This window comes from Sminthopsis crassicaudata, chromosome 1 (assembly GCF_048593235.1).
Source record: "Sminthopsis crassicaudata isolate SCR6 chromosome 1, ASM4859323v1, whole genome shotgun sequence".
Classification (NCBI taxonomy): Eukaryota; Metazoa; Chordata; class Mammalia; order Dasyuromorphia; family Dasyuridae; genus Sminthopsis; species Sminthopsis crassicaudata.
The window spans coordinates 181282662-181304610 of NC_133617.1; the positions used below are offsets into that span (position 1 = coordinate 181282662).

General features: G+C 35.2%; 1 protein-coding gene and 1 long non-coding RNA gene across 4 annotated transcripts in view; one reads left to right on the forward strand and one right to left on the reverse strand.

The window, feature by feature from the left end:
- Window positions 1–17168, reverse strand: part of LOC141553405 (uncharacterized) — a 41333-nt gene extending 24165 nt beyond the window's left edge. Inside the window, exon 1 of the long non-coding RNA XR_012485451.1 lies at window positions 16766–17168. This is a non-coding gene — a long non-coding RNA (uncharacterized LOC141553405). The remainder of the gene's footprint in view (window positions 1–16765) is intronic.
- RNF144B (ring finger protein 144B) overlaps window positions 1–21949 on the forward strand; it is a 252393-nt gene that overhangs the window by 81748 nt on the left and 148696 nt on the right. For 2 of the 3 annotated variants that reach the window (XR_012483017.1, XM_074272504.1), the window contains exon 1: window positions 18601–18684. The exons of the other annotated variant lie outside the window; for it this stretch is intronic. The gene's annotated coding sequence lies outside the window, so the exon portion shown is untranslated. Of the gene's footprint in view, window positions 1–18600; window positions 18685–21949 lie in introns of those variants that run through there. 3 annotated transcript variants of the gene reach the window in all.

A 21949-nucleotide genomic window follows, 5' to 3' on the forward strand; every position in this document is an offset into this window, starting at 1 on the left:
AGTTAATGTATGTCCTTATGCGTTAAACCTACTGGCAATGGAAATTCTTTGGAGAAAAATTGCTGTAGGTTTGGAGTCTTCTTAATGTACTACAGATTTCATGCTTTTGTTTTTGTTTCAGGAGCTCTAATAGCATGGTGGGCAAGAACCAATTTCAACTAATATTTGATCTCACTCAGAGGTGCTATTGTCATGGCTGAGAGACTTGGTTGTTATACAGCTATTGGCAGGTGTCGGGTTTCTCACAGTTTTACAGCTGTATTTTCTGTTCCCTGGGACTCCTGTGACGTTTATATAGTTCACTCTGTTGGACTCATGGGAAGTTCGTAAACATAACTTTCAGGAATAAGGTTTCTGATATCAGCTGCATATATTGTGTCCAGATGTGTTTGCAAGGCAAGGTAAAGATGTAATCTTTAACAGATATGCCTCTTTTACTCATTGAACCTGTTGAAGGGCATAAATAAAACTTCTGACTTTGTATTTGACTTTGAATAAATCATTCTATTTGTATTTCTTCAGTTTTTCTTCTTAGGGAAATGAGGCTGAAAGTCTTACTGATAGTACCAAGGGTAGGACAGGAAATCACAATGTCAGTAGTAGCCATCTTTTTATGTGAAAACTTCTATTTCTATATGTATATAGATTTAAAAATATACTTGCCACAATTGGAGAATGGCTGAATAAATTGTGGTATATGAATATTATGAAATATTATTGTTCTGTAAGAAATGACCAACAGGATGATTTCAGAAAGGCCTGCAGAGACTTAAAAGAACTGATGCTGAGTGAAATGAGCAGGACCAGGAGATCATTATATACTTCAACAACAATACTGTATGATGATCAATTCTGATGGGCGTGGCCCTCTTCAACAATGAGATGAACCAAATCAGTCCCAATAGAGCAGTAATGAACTGAACCAGCTACACCCAGAGAAAGAACATTTTTGTCCACCTGCATTTTTGATTTCCTTCACAGGCTGATTGTACACTATTTCAAAGTCTGATTCTTTTTGTACAGCAAAATAACTGTTTGGACATGTATACATACATTGTATTTAACTTATACTTTAACATATTTAACATGTATTGGTCAACCTGCCATCTGGGGGAAGGGGTGGGGGGAAGGAGGGGAAAAGTTGGAACAAAAGGTTTGGCAATTGTCAATGCTGAAAAATTACCCATCCATATATCTTGTAAGTAAAAAGCTATAATAAAAAAATTAAAATATACTTGCCAGATGAATTATATGATATGTATAATATTGTATAATATAATAATTTATATATAATACTGTATAAAATAATAATAACTGATTATTATGTATGATACTGTATAATATAATAATAATTTAACCCATGAGCTGCTTGGAAATTCTTGAGTGAGAAGGTCAGTTTAAATTACATATCCATTCCTAGTCTTTCACCTGGAATTCCTCCAATCTAAACGAGTCAGTGACTTAAACAAGAAAAAATAGAGACTTAACATCTCTTTCAAGAAGCTCTTCTAGGGGCAGTTAGATGGTGCAATGGCAAAATTACCAGCCTTGAAATTAGGAGGACCTGAGTTCAAAATATGACTTAAAATGTTTATCTGTATGAGTTTGGGCATGTCACTTAACCCCAACTGCCATACAATGTCACCTCCCCCAAAGAAAAACAAAAATAAAAACCAAGAAGCCATTCTAGAGCAACTCTGTCAACTGTTAATTTTCCTTGTTCCAGATCTCCTAAAAGGAACAATTTGGCCTTAAAAAGCTGTATTCAGATAGTATATTTCTAAATAGAGAGGTAGTATACATATACTTAGAAAGGACCCTGTAAATTAGTTCTTCACTAAAGGATACTTCTTTCATGTACCTTCTCGTCACTCTCTAGTTTTGTTAACTTTAGAAATTAAAATTTTTATAAATTTAGTTTTCACAAAGTGACATATACCTATATATTTTAGTTTGTAATCATAATTTTATTATAATGGTTATTGCTTTCTTTTCAGGGTGTCTCTCTCTTTTTTTGTCTTTCAGATAAGACTATAAAGTTTTTTTTCCTGCTTTCTATTTCTTTTGGCCTTTGTGCCTTATACTGAAGGCATTGAATACATTCTTGATCTCTGGCTACAAATTTGTATAGTTCATGAAGCTGAGAGTCAGGAATATCTGAGTTCAAATCTAGTCTTAGGCACTTACAAGCTCTGTGACTCTGAGCAAGTAGTCCCTTAATCTCTGTTAGCCTCAGTTTCCTTATCAGTAAAATGGAGATAATAGCACCTCAGAGGAGTTGTAAGAATCAAATAAGATAATAATTGTAAATTATTTAGTACAGTGACTAGCACAGAGTAAGTGCTATATAAATGTTAGCTATTATTTTACTTTTTTTAAAGATCAGAATTGAAAGTTTATTTGAAAATAACTTTTACTTTTATTTTAAATTTTCAATACTATTTTTCCAAATGTAAGTAAATGCCATTTTCAACATTCATTTTCGTGAAACTTTGTGTTCCAAATTTTTTTCCATCTCTCATTTACATCCTATGTGGAATTCTTTAAAACATGTTTCCATATTTGCTATGTTGTGTAAAAAAAAAAAAAAAATCAAATCAAAAAAGAGAAAAGGAAAAAAACAAACAAGCAAACAAAAGGTGAAAATACTGCGCTTTGATCTACATTAAGTTTCCCTACTTCTTTCTCTGGGTGTGGATGGCACTTTTTATCATAAGTCTATTGGAATTGCCTTTAATCACCACATTATTGAAAAAAGCCAAGTCCATCACAGTCGATCATCACACAATCTTCTTGTTACTGTGTATAATGTTGTCTTGGTTCTGCTCACTTCCCTCAGCAGTTCATGTAAGTTTTTTCAAGTTTTTCTGAAATCAGCCTTTTCATCATAGAACAATAATATCACATTACATTCATGTACCATAACTTATTCAGCCATTCCTCACTAATGGGCATCCACTCAAAAGGTAACATTTAAGTACTTGGGTAAAACCTACTAATTTAGCAAGGATTAGGATGAGTTGCCTTGAATAAAGAATGCTAGAATTTATAATGGCATTAGAAATTTTGAAAACTGTTTTAAAAGACAATGTCCAGGAAAAAAAAAAAAAGAAAGAAAAAAGACAATGTTCAAAATGGACTCCATTATTGGGGCAGCTAGTTCAATGGAAAGAGTGCTAGACTTTGAATCAGCAAGATCTGAGTTCAAATCCAGGCTCAGACACTTATTAACCATTAACTTATTAACTTGGACAAGTCATTTGACCCATTTTCCCTACTATTTACAAACTCATTTCTCCACCATCATAAAAAAATATTCACTGGATCCATACCTCCTGAGTTAACATCTCATCTCTCCTCCCTTTTGTGGCTAAATTCCTTGAGATTATCTACAATTTATGCCTCTGATTCCTTTATTATCATCATTGCCTTTTTAACTCTCTGAAGTCTGGTTTCCAATCTCATTATTCAACTGAAAAACTCTTATTTAAAGTTGCCAGTGATATCCTAATTGTCATATTTTAAGGCCGCCTTAATCCTCAACTTTCTCTATCTTTCTGCAGCCTTTGATGTTGTCTATACCCTTCATTTTCTTTATACTTTGATTTCTCTAGAGTTTTCTCCAATGAGATTCTAAGGGAATAAACTATGCTTTTGATTGACTTCCCTGCTTTGTGGTTGGCATTGAGGGTACTCTTAGGGGTCAAAGAGTTCTTCATACAATGGAGGTCAGCAAACTATAGCCGAAGCCGCTTTTTTAAACTTTTTAAAACAAGTTTTATAAACTTGTGAGCTAAGAATAGTTTTACACCTATGAGCTAAGAATAGTTTTTGCATTTTTAAAAATACAATAAAACTATTTTAAAATATTAAAAAAAAACATTCTTAGCTCTAGGATTGTACAAAAACAGGCGGCAGGCAGGATTGTCCCTGGGACCATAGTTTGTTGAACCTCTGTTCCCCCTGAGGCTGGGGTTAAGTGACTTGCCCAGGGTCAACACATCTAGGGAGTGTTAAGTGTCTGAGACCAAATTTGAACTCGGGTCTCCTCCTGAATTCAGGGCTGGTGCTCTATTCACTGCGCCACCTAGCTGGCCGATATTTAATATCAAAATGACCACTAAGCACTTTGGGAGGTGAACTATTATTATATATATGGACTATTGGTTTTTTTTTTTTTTTTGCTTGTTGATGATTTTATTGGTCTAAAATCATACCTTTTTGTAGTTTATTGGCTTCTCTTCCATATTGAACTATGCTAACCACAATATAATTAAATGCTAATGATACCCAGATTTGGAGGTAGAAAAAGTTGTAGGAGGACTAGTAAATACTTTTAGAACATCCTCCCTTTCTGATGGTCATAAGACTTTGAGGAAATAAAACAAAAAACATTCAATCATCAAGTATTGATTGAATTTTGACTATATTCTTCTATATATTAGGGGCTATCTTGTGTGCTCAATCAATCATTAAGCTCTGTAGAGTTATTTGAAATATTTCAATCTATCCTTGTTTATCTCAGTGCCACTGTCTTAAACCAAGCTTTTATTATTTCACACTGGTGATACAAGTATAGCTACAATAGTTTTTCTGTCTTTCTTTAGTCTCTCCTTTCTCTGATGTAGTTCAGTTGTTTTTTAGTCATGTCCCAGTCTTCATAATACTATTTGGGATTTTCTTGGCAAAGATACTATAGTAGTTTTCCATTTACTTCTCCAGCTCATTTTATTAGATAAGGAACTGAGGTTAAATGTCTTAGCCAGGGTCCTACAACTAGTACGTGTTTGAGACTAGATTTGAACTCAGGAAAATGAGTCTTCCTGACTTCAGGTCCTGTATTCTATCCATTGTACCACGTATGTGCCCTTTACCTGTGGTATCCAATACCAGGTCTCCTTAAAGCATTATATTATCTTTATTGAGTGTTCATTGTTTTTCCTGAAAACTTCAAACTTTTTAGCCTATTTTTAAGGTTTATACCTTTATAACATATCTTTTTAAGGCCCAATCTAAACTTATTAACCACTACACTTCCTCTAATTCTCCCAGCCAGGTCCCACAAATATGCTGTTCTTAGGTCTGTACTTTCACTCTGGTTCTTCTTTTGTTTGTAATTCCTCTCTTCTCCAACTTACCCACTTTTTATCTTTTCTTCAAGGCTGAGCTTAAAGTTCCACCTCTCATTAATTTTTGTAATTTAGAGTTCTGTTGTTTTTTAACTCTTTCCTATCACTGTTGTTGTTCAGCTGTGTCCAACTCCTCATGATCCCATTTGGGTTTTCTTGATAAAGATACTGGAGTGATTTGTCATTTCTTCTCCAGGCCACTTTACAGATGAGGAACTGAGACAAACAGGGCTAAGCAACTTGTCCAGAATCACATAGCTAGTGAGTATCTGAGGCCATACTTGAACTTGCCAGCTTCAGCTCTCTACCATATCACCTAGTTGCTCCATACTGGACATCTTCAAAAGGATGCTAACTGGTGTAGGATATTATGCAGGGAAATGTTAAACCAAATGGCCTTTGGGCATCCATAAGTGCTGAAATATTATGACTTTATGAAAATTCCTTCCTTAAACATGAATCTTATGTGGGTGTTTTTTGAGGGGGAAAGTGCTGTTTTCATCAATAATAATTCCATTGAATTAAAAATATATTCTTTTAAATCAACATTTATATAGTATTTAGAGACTTATCTTGTGGGAAACACTATATTAACCTAGGATCTACTAATATGCTTGAAGTAAGTTTTTTCTAGTTGCAAAATAGGAATGAGCCTTTCCCTTAGAAAAATCCTTTGAGCCTATTTAAGTGCTTGGAAATTCTTTACCTTTGGTAATAGGAACTACTTAATTCATTCTAACAGTTAATGTTAATCAATTAATTAATTAAATAAATCCTGGAAATCCAATATTCTTCCAGTGGCAGCTCAGCACATTTGGCTGTAAATGAGGGAATACTTCATTATCTAAATCAGTATTTGGTGAACCAAAGAAAAGTCCCAAGGGGAAGGAGGAGTTTCTAAGTAGGCTGCTTCATGTTTTTTTTTTTTTTTTTAAATGTTCCATTGCATATCTGTTTTGTTACATGTTTTCCAATTACCTCAATCTGATTGGACAGTTCTTGAGAGTGTTTGGCCAAGATTTAATTCTTTATATAAAAACAAACAAGCACATCTATCTTATTAGTTTGCAAATTTCCTTTCTTCTTTAATAAATCATGAAATGTGTACTAAAGAATTGTTTTAAAATAAATTTCTTTATGATTAATTACCAGCAAATGTTCTATTTTTATGCCAAAACAGGTGAACTAGCTGTGTTATGAGAGGGAGAACTTGATGGTCAGATGATTGTAAAGTTAGGTAGATTTGGGACAGGTTCAATCACTATAGATAGAGGGAAATCCTTAATGGCCCCAAGAGTCCAATTGTTGCTCTGTGCTATTTATAATTTTAATAATGAACTTGAATGAAGCCATAGAAACCATATTGTTATTTTCTGAATTCAGGAAGTTGGGAAAGGATAGATAGATAAGTTAAGTAACAGAATATTCATAGAAAAGACTTCATAATATCATAAGGACAAGTTGAATTTTATAAGATGGATCTTAACAATGCTAAATAGAAAGTTACAGAATAAAAGACTTTTTCAGTCTTTTATTAAAAAAAACTTTTTATTAAAAAAACTAAGTTTTTTTTTTCAATTTCAACTAGGAATCCCCTCTCTAACATCCCTAGCAAGTGATCATACATCATAAGGATCATACATACATTATCTACAAAATAAATTGTGATAATAGAGGGTGGGGGAGGCATAATCAATAGAATGTTTGGGGATTTTAGTGTAGTGCAAGCTTAAAGTGAATCAATAACATGACATGGGAACCAAAAAAAAAAAAAAAAAAGCTAATGTAAGCTTTAGACAGTGTCAGTTAGGGACATAAGGACCAAGGGTCTAAATAAATCACTTATCTTTTCTGGGCTTAATATGATGAGAAACTTCCCAAGAGCTAGAAGGGTCCCCCCAAAAAACTGAATGGCTGCTTGTAAGGGATAGGAAGCGATTCTTCTTAAAGTAAAGATTTTTAGCTCTGGGCTCCTTTCCAATTCTAAGACTCTGTAATCCTGTGAATAATTTGGTAAAGTTACTACTAACCTTTTGATTTTTCTGTATCTTATCTATATGTAAACAGCCATGACCCAGTTTTTTTTTTTCATTTTATGAAATCAATTTTTGGAAACTGTGTCATAAAACAGATGGTTGTCAAGTGGGTAGTGTTTCCCTAGGAACAGGAATAGGAATAATGTTATAATTGGGTGTTACGTTCCTAAATGAGAACTTGGCTTCCAAATAGATCATAGATATGACCTCCAGTATTTGATAAAAACAAATATATGTTATACTTAAAAATAATAAAATATTCTGTCTCATAAAGTGAATAATACTTATTGATTACATAAAGATTTCTGATGTAATATATGTTGCTTTTACAGCACTTTAAAAAGTACATCAGTGTTTTAGATTTGACCTAAAACTATTATGCTAGCTGTAACCATTAATGAAGCATTAAATAATATTTTTATTAGCTTTCCTAAAACTTAGAAGGGCATTTTGATGACCCATGTCTCTTTAAAAAGCTATTTAATAAACTTTGAGCTGATGTCTTATTTATCTCCCCATAATTTTTCCTCTAGCAAATGGAGGCTTGAAAAATTCCTTCACTGAGTTTATCTCTGCTTCAGAACTATGTCCCATTCAGGAGAGAGGAAGAAGGTGAGCTTGCACTTCCCTCAGGCCTGTTCTGTCAGGGAGATTAAATAGGACATGCTATAAACACTTAACTATTTCAAATCAATTAACCAACCAACAAGTTTTTATTAAGGGCCTACTCTGAATTAGATACTCTGCTAAGTGCTAGAGATATTTGTCTTGTTGCATATTGTCTGACTTTTCATCATCCCATTTGTAGTTTTCTTGGCAAAGATACTGGAGTGGTTGGCCATTTCCTTCTCTAACCCATTTTGCAGATAAGGAAGTGGGGCAGCAAACAGGGTTAAATACTACCTCAGAGTCACACAATAAATTATCTGAAGTGAGATTTGAACTCATGAAATTGAAACTTTCTGATTCCAAAATCAGTACTGTATCTAGTGTACCACCTAGCTGACCCCTGCTAGAGATAAACAGATAAAAATCAAAACAGTTTTCATTCTCAAGGGATTTACATTCTATTGAATCTGGAGTTTTTTGTGTGGGGGATGGAGAAGGTGGATACACTTTCCACTGGTGCCCATCTCAAAACTTTGTTACTTAAGTGGATGATCTCTGAGAGTTGTTGTGGCTAAAAACCCCTCATCATTTGAACTCAACCTGGAACAGTGAGATTCAAAATTTATCTAGCTGATCTTTTGGGCAACAGATATTCATTTCTCCATCCTTAAACTCTTTCCAGGTCAGTAGGACCTAGGAAAGGTTGGATTTTACTGATAAAACCTTGAGAACCCAAAGACCCTTCTACACCACCATGAAATAGAATTGTTTTGGATGATAGCACATGAAACAGGTCAGGAAAAGTTCTTGAAGCAATCAACCCTGGTGAAATAATGCTTTATCTCATGCAATATGTCTATTCAAAACAATATTTTCTCTTGTTGCTAAGGCATATTGGTCTATATGCTTCTTTGTTTCTTGTCTTTCTCTGTGTCTGGACAGCAACTTAGTTATTTTTTTCAAAGCAAGTGTTTCAGCTGAAATGAAGAGACTGAGGAAACAGGTCATATGGGACAATACTATCATTCCTCTTGAAATTTTGCTAGCAGTTTAAAGCACTACTCACTTTCTTCAAAAGCATATAAACTAAATTATTATCATTGGCCCCACATTTAAGAATGTCTTTAATAGAATTGCTAAACATCCAAGTAGATGATTATTTCTCACCTAGCTCCTCTGGCTTTGGGATTTCTCTGACTTTTCTACCCTTTCTCTTCCTTTTCCCCTTTTCAGTTTTCTTTTGTGTTTTATCCCCCAGATTTAGATTGTCTTGAGGGGAGGGATTGGGTTTTTTAAATTTTTTTTTTTTTTTGTATTTTGTATTCCCAGAGCTTAGCGCAGTGCCTGGTACTTAGTAAATGTTTATTAATATCAATGAACATTTTTATTAAGCAAGCTCTGTTACATGAATGAATGAATGAATGAATGATGAATGAAGAAAGCATTTATTAAGTATTTACTATATGCAAAATACTGTATTAAATACTAAAGATACAAATAGAAAAGTCAGTGTGTCTGCTCTTAGGAAGCTCATGTTCTAAAGAGGAAGACCACATGTATGGGAGATTTCAACTACAAGTCAGATGGAAAGCTACAATGATCTTTAGGGTCCAAAGGCAGCAAAGTATATGATAATGCCTCTTTTAAAATATCATTTCTACTGATAAAATTCAGTCTCTAATGGTGAACCATTTGATAATGACAAGAACTTTCTTTTCTGGATTTTTAGTAGCTATGGCTGAAGTATCTGCAGGAGCACCTGCCAGGCTACATCTCCATAGGGGTTGTTTCCCAGGATGATGTCAGAGGCCTGGAAACATGGCTATTTTCAAGGTTCTTGAATTCAGAGTTATGAAATATCCTCCATCAAGGTCTGTGCAGAGATAGTGGCTTGACTTGCCTGGCACTTGTTGCCTCCTGTCTCTCCCCCTAGGGACCTTGCTGCTTTAGCTAGGCTGACTTGCCTACCTTGTATGTGGGATGGCTGGTCCCTTCTCCACAGGAGTTCCTGCTTCCTAGATCAGGGCTTCTTAAACTTTTCCCATGCAAGACCTCTTCTTGCCTGAGAAAAAGTCATGATTTTGCCACCCTATAGGGGTTTTGACTCACAATTTAAGAAGTTTTGCCCTAGATGATGGCTGGTCTAGAAGTAAAGGCCAGAGGTCTAGGGGAGCTACCATTTCCAGGACTCCTGTGTCTGTCTCCCTCTATGCCAGGAATTGTCCTGGAAGCTGGGGATATAAAGACAGAAATGAAACAGCCCCCTCCTAAAAGAAGTTTTATTTTTTATTGAGGGAAATGATGTGTACTGATATAAGCATAGGCAAAAAATATATACATAAGATGGTATCCTAATTATTCATCATTACCTTCCTATGTTTACACATTGATGGAAACTGTTCAAGACTGGATTAATGGGAAATATGTTTAGAAGAATTGCACATGTTTAACTTGTATTGGATTACTTGCTCTTTATGGGAGGGGAAAGGTGGAGAGGAAGGAATATCAGTAATATTAGAGACAAAGGAAACTGCCCAAATTACATTTTAAAAGTAGGGTACATTTTTAATTGCTTTACTTTATCTGTCCACTTTGTATCAGCCAGTGTTAGAATTTGGAAATAAAAAGACAAATAGAAATTGCCCATCACCTCAAGGAGATTAAGTATTATAGTATTTCACTAACATAATTATGAGTAATTCCAAAGTGAGTCATGATCTTATCATTAATTGAAAAACAAAATCCCAACGCTCAATCATAAGGGAAGCATAGAGAAATGAAGCATATTTACCAGAAAGAATCTTTCTGGAAGTAGCTGAACAAGGTCTATCTATTGCTTCTAGACTTGTGGGGTATTTTAAGGAGCATGGGACAGATTAAATAGAATGTCAAATTCCAGGCAATAGAAAGCTGAGTGAACAATTTATCACAATGACCCTCCCCCCAAAAATGCTTTTTTTGAAATGATTCTTCTGTGCTTTCGTTTCCTAACTTGATTCCTTAGTTTTTGATCTTTGAATTTCCTTTCTGGCAATACTGCCTAACATCTCCCATGCTTTGGCATTTGATCTCCTGGTAGCTGCCAGATATATTAGTAGGTATCTGAGGCAAAGAGAAGGATTTTTTTGAGGGTAGTATAGAGGACAATCTAATGGTGGGTGCAATGGGTACAGATTTGGCCCTTTCCCAAAGAATGGATACCCTTCAAGGGGAAAGGGGTCATGGGGAAGGCAGTTTAGTGATGGGGCTGGGTGAGGGAAAAAAGTCATGCAGTCTGACAGAAGAGGGAGAGGGAAAATACTGTTCCCTCCTCCTCCAGCCTTTCCAAGGAGAAGGCATGTTTAGAGAGTATGTTGTCTGCCCTAATTACACTTCTGGTCATAATCCAGCTTTGAACTAGATCATGATCTCATGTGCCCAGCAATCTTGTGCCAGATACCTCTGGCTACAGTTGACAGTAATATCTCGGTGTAGCTTCCCTTGCAATCTGACCCCAAGCAAACTGTGAAGCTGACATAGTTTGTCTAAAAGGCTCTGCCCTCTTCTTTGTGTACCCCTTTTCACCTTTTAGCTTTCTTTCCTTGCCCAGAAATTCAGTGCTTTAGTGTACACCTTCCCTATCAGATGGATAATAAAGCTGATGAGTCACAAACATCTTACTGTGAATTAGTTTAATGTGCTCCATTCAGGAATAGTTTCATGTTAAGAAAAGATCATAGGAAAAGGAACCCAGAGAAATGAAGCTTTAATACTGCAACTTCAGCCCCTGCAACATGTGGGTGGAGATATTTTCAGGCAAGAGAGCCTTTCTCCAGCCCTCATTACTCAACAGAAACAAACATAGACTCTGCCTGTACCTAAGGCTGACACCACAGAAGTCTGATATTTTTATTTCTATCGCTGAACATTCCCAAGCTGTCAAATTCCTAGTGCTTTGAAAAATGTCCACAAGAGACAAGAGATGTGCATTTTAAGTAGATCAGACCACATAACGAAGAAGACAAGCAAATGGTATCAAATCCTTCCCTGAGTACTAGTTACGGAAACAGCCTCGGCAGGTGCTGAGGACTCCTGCAGATAGGTTTTGTTTGATTGTAGGGTTGGAAATGGAGTCTCTTTGCTCATAATGAGTATTTGCATAACCTTTGAACTTGTCTATGTCTATGGCAATGTTGATCTGGTTCATAAAGGTGGAGCTAGAAGGAGCTGGTTTATCCCTCTCTTCCTAGATTTTATAGATAAAGAAACTAAGACCCAGGGAGGTTAAACAAATTTCCAAAAGTCACAGAAGTACTAAATGTCAAAAGGCAAAGTTTATACCCCAGTATTTTGATTCTAGAAAAATGTTATTTTTATTGTGTGCTATGATACCTCTCTCTCTTCTGTAAGATGATTGTTAAATTAACAAAGTCTAAAACTTCTTGCTGAATACCTCTTCTCTCCGACCCTTCTCCCTCATTCCATCTTTCCCCCTCTTTTCTTCCCCCCTTTCCCCTCCCTATGTCCTTGTCCTCCTTTCTCCCCTTCTCATTTCCCCTTCCCCTCGATTATATTGAATTACAAAATTTATTATTACAAAATTCCTGCAGATAATGAAAATTGTATATGGACTTAATCTTTTTGATTTAAATAAAATCTGTGAAAACTAGCCATTTAAAATCTTTAGCTTATTTTAGTAAATAATGGCTGATTTTTGAAAGATAAGAGAAACTATAAGGAGTTAATTGGTGGTGATTTAATGATAAAATATTAGTTTCTTTGAGTAAAAAAAGTTCCTAAACAACTAGGTAATTGCTCTGTTTATTATTATTTTGCTTATTATTTCTTCTTATTCATCATTTGTGCGATCATTAATAATAACAATAAATATTAAAATGATAAAGTAAACTTGTTTCTTCTGGATAGTTAGAAATTGGTTCCTGAAAAAGATTAAGATTTTATAATAGATGCTCAAAATTTTTCTGACATACTGAACATTTAATTTTACCTCTTGCTTTGAAAAATCTTATAGTTGTTAGCAGGTATCAAATATCTAAAAAGGTATTATATTGTTTGCAGACAGAGAAGTCATTATCAGTAAAACACATAAAGGGAAATATGATTTAATGGTACATGAAGAGAAAATAATAGAACTAGAATTTTAAATGGCATGTACTGTAGGTGGAAAATGAGAGAACAGTTTGCCTTGAAACAATGTTAAATTATAAATGCTAACCACTATTATTCTCTCTGTGGGAAGGAGAGAGGATTAAAAAAAACCAAAAAAACAAAAAAACAAAGCATTAAGTCTGATTTGCCTAGATTTGATCTATTCGACCTTATTTTTTTCCTGAAAAGAAAGATATAGAGATCAAGAAAGTTTTAAAGAAAAATAAATATTTTGATTAGGATTCATCTCCTGAAGTCAATTAAAATGACATTGCTTGATTTGGAGACCTGATAATAAATAATAGTTAATTCTTTTTTGAATGAGTAAATGAATAAAGCACAGAAATTATTTGACATTTTGATTCACCAACATTATCTTCATTTTTCGTGCATTTCAATTAAAATTATTCTTCATTTATCTATATTTATTACTCATTCTTCTATATAGTCTTTCTTGTTACTTCATCTAGTCATTCTACTTCTTTCGCTCTAAAGGAAGAGCTTCTAAGAGGCTCTGATGACCCCTTTGAAAAGTGTCATATCTGTCTTTGATTCAATCACAAACAGTCTCTGTTGGAAGATTTTTTTCTTAACTTGGCTATAATCATTACTCACCTTCTGACTATAATAATTACCTATAAGCACTAGGCTGCCCACAACAAGCAGACCCTATAATAGACTAATTTCTTCCTCAGGACTAGTTTTTACCAGCTTTGTTCATAAATATTACATATGATCATTTCAGAGACAAAAGGATTTAAATCAGCATATAACCTGGTACAGAGGCTGGCATTGGTGGCATCTGCATAAGGGGCATTAAATAAGGAGAGGTATATGATGTAGATTTTAATGATAAGCTATAGGGAAACAACAGTGATGAGAGATTTTAGTCTTGTATGTCTAAAAATTCTCAGGTACCTTTGGGAATGGCAATAAGACAAGTTAACATTTCTTTTGTCTTGTACCCTTGATTTTCCCCTTCCCCACCCCCCAAAAATCAAACCTTACCAGCTTTCTGGACCTTCTTTTTTTAAACTTCCATTAAAATTTTTTTTTCTTTCCCCAGTTATATCTAAAGACAATTTTTAATATTCATTTAAAAAAAATTTGCGTTCCAAATTTTTTCTCTCCTTCCTTCCCCTCCCCTCCTCCCTGAAACAGTCAGCAGTTTGAAACAGGTTATACATATTTGTGATTCTTAGTTTTGAGATGTCTTTTTAAATTGCAAATGGTTGATACACTCACTGCATGAGTGTGCTCGATTTTAAACTAGAGTTCATGAATTCCAATCCTGGCTCTACTACTTTTATAGTCTTGAGTTTCTTCATTTCTAAAATGAGAAAGACAGGATGATTTCAGAAAGGCCCAGAGACACATGAACTGATGCTGAATGAAATGAGCAGGACCAGGAGATCATTATATACTTCAACAACAATATTATATGATGATCAATTCTGATGGACGTGGCTCTTTTCAACAATGAGATGAACCAAATCAATTCCAATAGAGCAGTAATGAATTGAACCAGCTACACCCAGTGAAAGAACTCTGGGAGATGACTATGAACCACTACATAGAATTCTCAATCCTTCTATTTTTGTCTGTCTGTATTTTTTATTTCCTTCACAGGTTAATTGTACACTATTTCAAACTCCAATTCTTTTTGTACAGCAAAATAACTATTTGGACATGTATACATATATTGTATTTAACTTATATTTTAACATATTTAACATGTATTGGTCAACCTGCCATCTGGGGGAGGAGGGAAGGAGCGGAAAAATTAGAATAAAAGGTTTTGCAATTGTCAATGCTGAAAAATTACCCATGCATATATCTGGTAAATAAAAAGCTATAATAAAAAATAAATAAATAAAACAAGAAGAAGTTGGATAAGATGGCCTCTAAATTTGTGATCTTTTTGGCTATAAACCCCCTTCTAGTTCTGAATCCGTGTTCTTATCTACAAAGTCCAAATCCCTTAATTTAGTCTATTTCTAGATTTGGATTTGTTAGCAATACATTCTTGGCTTTGACCTTCACTAGACCTTCTTTGGAATTTGCCCTTCCAATGATACTTAAATAGAGGAAGGTTCAGTCAAATAATCATTTATTAATGATTAATGGCCAAATTAAGCATTTTAAAATGTCAGACATTGTGTTACTCACAAAAGATACAAAGACAAAATGAAATAGTTCCTACCCTCAAATAACTTACATTCTTTTGAAAGAGACAATATGGGCATATCTATATGCCAAATGTATACAAAATAAGTGCAAGGTAATTGTGGAGTAGATACCAGTAGCTTAGAGGAGGTTGTGGATCACAAAAGATCTCAAGAAGAAGGTAACCTTTGGAGTTGATCTTCGAAGGAAACTAGGAATTTTTTTTAGCTTCTTTTTTTATTAAAGCTTTTTATTTTCAAAACATATGCATAGGGGCAGCTAGGTGGCGCAGTGGATAGAGCACCAGCCCTGAATTCAGGAGGACCTGAGTTCAAATATGATCTCAGACACTTAACACTTCCTAGCTGTGTGATCCTGGGCAAGTCACTTAACCCCAGCCTCAGGAAAAAACAAAACAAAACAAAAAACATATGCATAGATAATTTTCCAATATTAACCCTTGCAAAACCTTGTGCTCCAATTTCTCCCCTTTCCCCCACCCTCTCTCCAGATGACAAGTAATCCAATATAAGTTAAACGTGGTAGAAATCCAATATATGCATACATATTTATACAATTATCTTGCTGCACAAGAAAAATCAAATCAAACAGGAAAAAAATAAGAAAGAAAAAAAAATGCAAGCAAATAAAAGCAAAATGAGTAAAAATACTATGCTGTAAATCATACTCAGTTCCCATAGTCCTCTCTATGGGTATAGATGGCTCTCTTGATCACAAGATCATTGGAACTGGTCTGAATCATCTCATTGTTGAAGAGAGCTCTGTCCATCAGAATTGATCATTGTATAATCTTCTTGTAGCTTTGAACAATGATCTCCTGATTCTGCTCATTTCACTCAGGATCAGTTCAAGTCTCTCCAGGCCTCTCTGAAATCATCCTGCTGATCGTTACTAATAGAACAATAATGTTTCATAACATTCAAATGCCATGACTTATTCAGCCATTCTCCAATTAAAGGGCATCCACTCAGGAAACTAGGAATTTTAAGAGATATGAGTGAGTGTGCAAAATTCAGAAATGGAAGATATAGAATTATGTGAAGAACAGAAAGAATATCAGTTTAGCTGGATAATATGGATAATAACTGGAAAGGTAGGTTGGAGCTAGGTTGTAAAGAGCTTTAAATACCAAAGGAGTTTTTATTTCATCCTAGAGAGCCAATGGAATTTGAACAGTGCTATCAATCTCACTCTGCTACAGTCCTTATTTATTTTCTATCTACAACCTGCCCTAGGGTTAAGTTTTCATAATGTAATGTATATAAACAAAGACAGAAATAGTTGTAGTGATGACACTAAGGGTAAATATGGGTTCCAGGAGGGACAAGGAGGATTGGAGAAGGATCAGAATGAAAGTATACAGGTATCAGCATCAGGCAGGATCTGAACTCAGTACTAGGTCGCTTGACAAGGGCTGACCACAACAATTAGCAGGTTGATTGGGGTGGTCAGGGCAAGACAGTGAAAAAGATGGGCCAGATAGGAGCATGGCAATAAATTGAGATCAAGGGAGTCTAGAGTTGAAGCCAAAGATCTTAAATAACAACTAGAGTGTCCTCTAGAAGTTTTTTTTTTTTTTTTGTTTTGTTTTTTCCCTGGAGAATTTAGAGAGCCTTCTATCTACAACAACTTCAAAGCTTCCCTTGAGAGTCTTACCTCAGGGTGATCATCTTATCTAGCAAAAGGACTCCATCCTGTCTAGATGGTCTCTCTTCCACTTAATGGTTGATGTCCTCTTTTTCCCTATCAGCATCAGAACACTGTGCTGCTTCCTTTAGATACAAGGAGAAATAGCCACAGGGCTTGATATATGGACTGATTTTGTTGGGTACCAAGGCTTCTCCTGTGATTCTCTTCTCCTCAGAGACTGGGATGATGACATCTGAGTTTTCTGCACTGTCTCTGTGACCTACTGGACTTTGGATCCTGCTTGTATACTTTCTTGGATCTCACCTAAAATGACTGCTTTGGACCCAGACCTTTGCTTACCTAGATTCATAGAGAACCTGCTTGTTTTTCTCTATCTTGACTAACCTCCATTGATTTAAAAACCTTGTTTGCTCAGCCCATGTAACATTGCCCCAACAAATGTCCTTTCACAACAATGTCAGGAATGCATCATAAACAGCCCCTAGGACAGCATCACTCTGTAACATTTGCTGATTACCCAGGATATTCCCAAGGCATAACCAGCTTGTAAGTTGTGAACAAGAACTATTTCAATGTTAACCCTGACCATCTGCTAGAAGCTTCCTACTTAACTGAATTTTTGCTCCTAGTAACTCTTACCAAGGTTTGTGCCATTCAATCAATTAACCAATAATCATTTATTAAGCACCCACTTTGATTCAGGCTCTGTCCTAGGCACTGGTAATATAAAGACAAATGAGAAAATAGTCCCTGCCTTCAAAGAGCTTACAGTCTAATCAGGGGAAATATCAAGTATAGACAAAATATGTACAGACTCCAGACTCTGCCATGACACCCTGAGGGCACTGCAGACAATATTGGACTTGTTCAATTCAGCTTTATAATACATCCCACTATGTGCTAGACACCATTCTGGGCATCAGAGATACAGAGACAAAAATTAAAGTTTCTCTCAAGAAACTTACATTGTGTTATGGAGGGGCTACTGAAGAGGAGGGGAGAATAGGGGACAACATGAAAACGTTAAGTAAATACAGAAGAGGAGGAAGAAAGCACTAATAACTAGAGAATCGGAGATGTACAGATATAAGACAAAGCAAAAAGTCATACCAATCAGGAACTTAAAGGAAATTTAAGATTTTCAGAGCTGGAGTGAAGGACATTCTAGTCATAGAAGATAACAAAGTTTCAATGGACACAGACATAGGAGATGGAATGCTGAGATTGGATGCAGAGTAGATGACATGAATCTGTTGAGGTAGATTGGAGCCAGACTATGGAGGTTTTTGTATTTTAGACTGAAGAATATTTAAATATTAATGGCAACAAGGAAACTTTCCCTTGTGAGTGAGATAGCAACAATTAGATCTTAAGAAAGCCCTTTTGGCAGCTGTGTGAAAGAAGAAGTAAAGCAGAGAAAGGTAAAGAAATAAAACCAAATAGGAGATTATTGCACTAGTATCATAGAGAAGAGGTGACAAGTACTGAGAAAGGTGAGCTAGGTGGAGAGAAGGGAACAGATGAAAGAAATGTAGCCACAAAATTAATAAGAATGATTGGACATAGGTCACAAGGCAAAGGTCAGAAAATGATAGAATCACAGTATTTTGGAATAGGAAGGAACATCAGAGACCATCTTTTCTAATCTGTATATAAACTATATTATCCTTCTCAGTGTAAATGACAAATGGTCACCTAGCTTTTGTGAGATGTTTGATGAGGAAGAGCTCACTAGCTGTGTTGTTGTTTAGTCATTTCAGTCATGTTTGACTCTTTGTGATCCCATTTGGGGTTTTCTTGTCAAAGATATTGCAGTGGTTTGCTATTTCCTTCTCTACCTCATTTTACAGATGAGGAAACTGAGGAAAAACAGAGTCAAGTGACTTGCACAGGAGCACATGACTTTTCCCAGATGCACACAGCCAGTAAGTATCTGAGCCTGGATTTGAACTCAGGTCTTCCTGACTTGATGCCTGGCACTATATTTATTGTGCCACCTAGCTGTCCCCTCTTGTCTATTTAGGCAGCCTATTTATTACATACTTGGATAAGTTCTAAGCTTTTTGTTACCTTAATTTGCCTCTTTGAGGGCATTTTGCCACCTCCCTTCCCAGACCAAATAACTAATTTCTTCAAAGGATGCTCAGATTAAAAGATATTAATGCCTTTTACTATCCTTGTTGCATTTCTTTAGATGCTTTGTAGCTTACCAATGTCCTTCCTAAAATGAGGTACCCATTGCTGCAAATACAAATTAAATAATGGCGCTTATGCTAATGTTGTATTGTTCATCCTTCATTTTTGAAGAGGACCAATGATATCATAGAATGATCTCCCTCTTTTTCTCAATAGTATTTTATTTTTCCAAATAACATATAAAGACAGCTTTCAATATTCATTTTTGTAAGATTTTGAGTTCCAAATTGTATCCCCATCATATATATATATATATGTAAATCAACATCATATATATATATATATATATGATGTTGATTTTTCTTAATCTAAGTATAAGGATTTATTTTTCCTACAAATTTCATCTTATTAACTTCAACTTGATATTCTAACTTGTCATTTATTCATTCAATAAGCATTTATCAAGCCTATTTGTGCTAGGCATTAGGCTAGGAATAAAAAAGAATAAAATGAGGCAATCCCTATGCTACTGGGGGAAACAACAAATACACAGAAATATATGCAAAGAAATTTCTTGGGGAAGTGCACTATTAACTAGAATCAGAATATAGGAAGTAAAACTTGAGCTTAGCTTTAAAGGAAACTAGAAATTCCTTGAGAAGAAAATGAGGAGGGAGAGCATTCTAGGGTTGGAACCAGACTATGCAAATACCTGGAGATAGAAGAGAAAATAGGTAACACCATTAGGTAAGCCAGTTTATTGGAATATGGAGTATGTGAAGGAGGGTAGAGTAGAAAAGACCTGGTAAAGTTGAGTCAGACTGTCTTTACAGGGAAAGAACTGATAAAAAGAAGTATATATAGAATGATTTTTCATCTTTATTTGTGTCTAATGGTACACAAGAGGGGGAGAGGAATGAAAAAAAGGAATTTACATGAGAAATTTATTATATATTTGAAAGGAATAGCAAGCTGTACAGATTTGCAGTTTTGTGAATGGTCATTTTTTTTTTTTTATGCTGTGTAATGGAATTGCTTGTTTTACTTTATAAATTAAAATAAAATAAATAAAAATTAAAACCAAAATATAATGGAAGTTTGTTTTTTATCCTTAGTATCTTTTTATTTTTCTGTATTGTTTAGCACATTACATTACATATTGTAGATATTTATTAAATGCTTTAAAAAATTCCACTGAAGCTTCTTGAATAGGGAAATAACATGTTCAGACCTGTGCTTTAGCAATGTTAATTTGGGAGTCATATGATGGATTAATTGGATTGGGTGAGAGATTTGAGACTGGACTGATTAGGAGGCTATTACAATAATTTAGATAATTTAGGCCCTTTTAAGAAGGGCCTGTAGTAGAATGCTGTGGAGAGACTGGAATGCATGCCAGACACTTAGGATCTTGACTCTGGGAGTGTGGAACTATTCCTTCCTTGGTAATCCTGTAATATTTACCTTTGTCAAACCTTTGTTGTTGTTGTTGTTTGTCCTTCATTCTGGAAGAGGACCAATGACATCAAGAGTTTGATGTCTTGACTTGTAAGTGAATTGGATTTCAGTGAGGCAAAGCTTTGCAAAGTTATTAACTCCTTGAGAATCATCCACATCCAGGGGCAAGATCATTAGCAATGGCCCTAGTTACAATGGAAGATCTTGACCTTTGGATAAAATTTTAAATAGTGAAGACCAAGTCAGATTCTTGGGACATTCCACCAGAGACTTCTTTCCAAACTAACAATAATTAAGGCCTTGTCTTTGGGTCTAAGTATTCAGTTACTTCTGAATCAACCTAAGTATTGAAGAATCTAGTTCACAATTCCCTTTCTTGTTCACATTACTATCATAAAAGACCTTGTTAAATGCTTTCCTAGAATTTGAGCAAACTATACCTAGAGTATTCTCCTTATCTACAAGTCAGATGACCCATCTGCCGGAGCCAGAGATTATCTTGTGGTTATAAATATGAGTGAAAGGATGATAATGCCTCCAATAAGAATAGGAAGTTTGGAAAAGAGGTTGGTATAGGGAGAAGATAATAAGTCTTTGATATAATGCTTTTGGGGAATGATTGTATTATGTATAGTGTTGCTTAAGTTGGAGAAAAACTCATTAATTAGTTAGCACACACTTTTCCAGGAGAAAAATTTGTTCTTTTGGTCTGGTAGGCAAATGCTCAAATATTCTCTGATTGAGTTGGCAACGTGTTGTTCTCTTCTCAGTCTACAATATGCTTCATGAGATGAAGACTACAAATTTCAGTTAAGGATAACTCCATGTGGTTCCCCAAACTGGATAGTCCTAAGACATTTGTCCTGACTTGTCAAAGTTCCACACCCTATGTCTTCATGGACTGCCCATCCCTCATGACCTCAATAAGTCACCTCCCTTTCCACTGTTCAAAGATCTGAAACCCCACCTTCGTGCTTCAGCCTTTCCCAAAGTGCTGAAAGCAAAGTGACAGTTTCCACCCATTACCGTCCTGCCTGAGCATGACTTTTCCACAACTAGCTCCACCAAACCAAATCCCCATAAATTGATATCAGTGCTTTATTTGGTAGATTTTGCTGATATTTGCCATTCATTTTTCTGTTCTAAGTACCTATAATATACAAATGCAATGTTTCAGGTGATTTAGGGGAATTAGAGAAGTCCATCCCTCCAGTGAATTTAAAATCTGTGGGAAAGACAGGAGAGGAAAGGAGAGAGGGGGGGAGGGGAGGGGGAGAGGGGGAGGGAGAGCACAGATACCTAGTTAAGAAAAATATTAATTCAAAAGTTCAAAAGTGTTATGAGTCAGATGATGAAAGTGTAACTTCTACCTGACTGTGGGCTTCAGAAGTAAGAATCAATGACAACTTAAAAAAACAGACTTTGAAGAACTGGTGGTTATCTGATCATTTCTGTGGTTGCTTACTATATGTAAGCTATCCAAGTCTGTAAGGGCAAAATCCTAATTTGATCTCCAGAATCACGAAGTTAGGAAAAATGTCAGAAATGATCTAGTCCAATATATAAATGAACAGGAATGAACTCTACATATACCTA